Below are 4485 nucleotides of genomic sequence, written 5' to 3'. Positions count from 1 at the left end.
AATATGCTGATTTGCTGCTCAAGAAACATTTATTATTATTATTATCAAAGGTGAAAATGGTTGTACTGCTTCATGTTTTTGTGTAAACCATGGTGCACTGCCATTCAAAATGGAAAGTTTGTGGTAAGTAATAATTCTTTTATTTGTCTAGGAGACATTAAATTGAAAAGTAACAGTGAAGCAGAGTTCCTATACATTTTCAGGCTCATATTTCTAATTTTAGCATTATGTTTTCTCAAGGTAATAACATACAGAGGCCCTAAATGGACCTTTGCAAAAAAGTAAAAATGTATAGCCTTTCGTGTGTGCTTGAGAATAATTTTTTTTACATGAAACAGGGCTCTTTAATAACATGCTTAAATTAACACGAAAAGAAACCTAAAATGCTTATAGCCTACAAATATTCACCTGTGACACATATTGTAAATGTGGTTTGATGTTGCATGACAACCAAACAGCAACGTACAGTCTGATATAGATGATTGTTTGCTCCTTTTTTGTTGCTGGTTTCCTTTATCAGTATCCTATGCTGTTTTGTGAAACTCGCAATGCTTTGTAATGGACCCTTTTCACATTTCCGGGTTTCTCAGCAGCGGAAGTCGTCATAGTTGGGTTAACTTGAAGAGCAGTGAATGGGAGAGTACCACAAATATATTTTTTGCTTTCCCATTTGCTCAAATAGCAAAACAAAAAACTCCACGATAGTGTTTTCGTGACTTTCAATAAAAGGAAAAAAATTGAGAGAGACTGATAACGGCAGTCAGAAGAGAGAACAATGTCAAATTTACGGTCTCTCCCATAGACGCTGCATTAGAAACACCCTCGCATTAGCGTCAACTGTTTTTTTGTAATTTGACGCAAAGGTGATATAATACAAAGAATAGTGTTATAAATGTACGTACGGAAACTTAGTTCTGTGTAGTATTTCTGCATTCCAGTATCCCTATACTAATATTAAAATTTCTAAAAAATTAGTACAAGATTTATTTCTTGTTGTTTTCTTGGTCGTGCGCCATTGGTTTTTGGACTTTCATGATTGCCCTATTGTGGTATTATATGAAATGATCACTTTTCAAAATGACTATAATTCCAAAGAAACATTTTTTTTTTACATTATAACAATTAACAAAGAATTAAAGGCACAATATGCAAGATTTTTTTATTAAAATATCCAAAAACCACTAGAACAGTGTTATATATTTTGCTGACTTGTGTACTTACATTATCCCAAATGTTTCGAAGAATGTTTAAATCCAGAGAAATAATCAATTTTAACTAGTGACACGGACCGTGTCCATAGTGTCATTGTTTCGCCTGCTAATGTCATAGCAGTCATAACCCCCTCGATTTCCAGTTTTGTTTTGTAGAAAACATGGAAACGCCAAAGACGCTTTAATATGTTGTGCGTTTTAATAGACCGGTGACGACCGCACAGAGTAGCATTATAACAGAACTTTCAAATGTATCTAGTATGATAAAATAGCGCTGCTTTTTTCCCCCACATACGCACGACCGGAAGGAGCGGAAGCGGTCGACTGTGGCATAATAAAAGCTCCGCTGCTTTTGAGGCGTGTGTCGCGCTCGTTCAGCGGCCTCGTTTCGCTTCGACGGCTTTCAGCCTCTGCTTCATTCTACTGCGTTAATAAATCATTAGCTCATCCATGAACATGATTTCTGCCTTAGTCCCGTCGGATTGCATCGGCTGTGGGGATGAAGACGACAACTCCCATGATTCCACACTCAGTCACGGTGTCATCAAACTACGCTACCTGGTATTTGTTTATTTTGAATACGCGCCCTCCAGCGGCGAAAATTACATATTGTGCCTTTAACATAATGAATATTATATTGTTAGCAAATGTAACGTTGACTAACTATGTTGTTGTTGTTATTATTATTATTATTATTATTATTATTATTGTTATATACTTGCACACACGCCCACCCCTCAAAAGGCTGAAACCAGAGCCCCCCAACATAACATCCGATTTTAACCCCTGCAAATCAGTGTTATTTCTAATTTTCAAAGAATCCTGGAAAAAATAAATAATTATGGTTTCCATAAAATATAATGAGTAGCAAAAACTGTTTTTGATGATAATTAACACTGATAAGATGAACCATTATTAATAACTGCCAGTAATAATTGCTAATAACTGAGCAGCATCAGCATATTATAATGATTTTTGAAGGGTCATGTGACACTGGAGGCTGGAGTAATGAGTATTTAAAAATATTTTAAAATAACAGCTTATTATTGTAACATTTCAGAGTATTACTGTTTCTGTTATATTTTTCATAAATAATTGTATATATTCGCAAATAAATGGAGTGAACATTAGAGACTTCTTTCAACAACATTTCACCTTAATCATTCCATGCTTTTGACTGGTAGTGTGTAAACATGCACACACATGTTAGCACACAAACAGTTTGTTTACATTTTGTTAGTAGTTGTAGGTTTGACAGTTTCAGTGATTCTTACCATTCTCTGCATAAACCCTCTGTCTGACAATCTTTGTTCCAGCCTATCTAGGTCTGCAGTAGATGCTAGAGGAAAGACACCACCCTCTTCCTCTTCAGCCATCTGCATTTGGGGTACAACACGCCTGTTCCCCACTAGAGACTGGACCAATGAAGTCAGATGGTTGATCTTCATGTCCATTTTCTCTAGTGTTTCCAGAATTGCCCTTTCTTCAGCTGCAATACAGAAGATAATTTAATTTGGTATGTAGCTTTGATGAATGAAATGATGCATTTTGCAACTTATTTAAATTAATAAATAACGTACGTGTACATTGATTTGGTACTGTACTCAAGACTGGATTTTCCTGTCTCCCACCAGAAGTACCTGTAAGTATAAATTTACTGTAAGGTTTTAAATGTTAAATGTAGTGTTACATGCATCTGCCTTGATGGATGTTATCAAAAGAATGTCACATTATTTAGGGTAAAATGTTTACCATTTTCAAAAAAAAATGATCCTGATCCATATATGCATTTCAGTATTTTCTGGTTTGCTAAAGAGACACACTGGAGCTCAAAATGGAGTTGGTAAGTAAAAACGTAAAGTAATCTAATGATGATGGTTTTCAACATCAATTAAAAAATAAAAAATAAATAGGTAACTTACTCAGTGTTCTTCCTTGGTAGTCACCTGAGGGTCTCGGGACAGAAAAGGTGTGCTCTATGGATTGAACACAAAATATTATGTTATTCAGTTTTAGATTGTGTGAAGGGCTGTGAATTAGTGTTTTCTCCTTATTCTAATTAATGTTCTTTTACCTTGTGTGTCAGGTGGATAAGCACTCCAGCCGTCTCCATGATGGTCTGCCTGAGAGATGCCCACTGGAGATGAGAAAGATGGAGTGGGTAATATTTGCTTGTTACCAAAACAAATAAATACACACTAAAATGAAAACCAAATTTCAGAAAAGCATAAAACATATTCGTATAATAACTGTAATAAGAGTTTGGTTCATTTATTATTACGTTGACTACCAAAAATCTATATTGGTATTTTGTTGACAGCATGAGGACTCTGATGTGAATTTCACAATGGGAATGTTTGCTGTAGTCCAAATCTTAGTGTGATTTGTTCTTGTGCCCAGTTGCATGAAAGCCCTAAAGTTAAGAAAATCTTTGTCTTGTGTAGCCAGGCCTTCAGGCTGACAACAGAAGGTCTGAACCCCTTTGATTGCCCAAGGACCATCCGAGAGACCATCTGACTGACAGGTAAAGCAACCAATCACGGTTCATTGTGTGTAGCATCATCTTTAGGGGCATGCAAATGAAAAGTTGATACCACTTCAATAACTGACTGACATGTAAAACTCTTGGACGTATTTTAAAACGTTTATGCGTATACTCCAGTATTTAGTTTATCATGGTATGCACTTATTGTCAAAGTTATAAATACAGCGGCTCTTTTTTTTTTCCTAAAGGGGATTTAGCGTCACAAAACACTTTGTTTTCCAGACAGGACGTTAAAGAACGCGACACGCATGTCTCCCAGAAATCCTGTAGAATTCAACCAATCAGATGACTACTTTGAACCGGCTGAAGTGTTTCCATTTAAAGGGATAGTTCACGCAAAAATGAAAACTATATGATTAATTACTCACCCTTGTGTTGTTCCAAAGCTGTAAAACCTTTGTTCATCTTCGGAACACAAATTAAGATATTTTTGATGAAATTCGAGAGCTTTCTGACTCTGCATAGACAGCAAGCGTCCTACCAAGTACAAAGCCCAGAAAAGCAGTAAGGACAACGGTAAAATGGTCCATGTCACGTCAGTGGTTCAACCGTAATTTTATGAAGCTACGAGAATACTTTTTGTGTGCCAAAAAACCTAACATAATGACTTTATTCAACAAGTTTTCTCCCCCGAGTCACCCCCTGCCACCATTTTGGAGTGTACCACTACGCATGCGCGTGCTTTCCTCTGAACGTAAACAGGGTGCATGTGTGTTCTCTGTCAGCAGC

General features: G+C 36.3%; 1 long non-coding RNA gene across 1 annotated transcript; it reads right to left on the bottom strand.

The window, feature by feature from the left end:
• Nucleotides 1-2740: 2740 nt before the first annotated feature.
• Nucleotides 2741-3354, bottom strand: LOC107701794 (uncharacterized). Its single transcript, XR_001635685.1, has 3 exons — nt 3286-3354; nt 3134-3187; nt 2741-2851 (listed from the first exon to the last, which is right to left on the bottom strand). It is a non-coding gene; the product is annotated as an uncharacterized LOC107701794 (long non-coding RNA).
• Nucleotides 3355-4485: the final 1131 nt, after the last annotated feature.

Source organism: Sinocyclocheilus anshuiensis, unplaced genomic scaffold, assembly GCF_001515605.1.
Source record: "Sinocyclocheilus anshuiensis isolate Anshui unplaced genomic scaffold, SAMN03320099.WGS_v1.1 scaffold182, whole genome shotgun sequence".
In the NCBI taxonomy this organism is placed as follows: domain Eukaryota; kingdom Metazoa; phylum Chordata; class Actinopteri; order Cypriniformes; family Cyprinidae; genus Sinocyclocheilus; species Sinocyclocheilus anshuiensis.
Note: the sequence above shows the minus strand (reverse complement) of the source record. Positions and strands in the feature narration are given on the sequence as shown.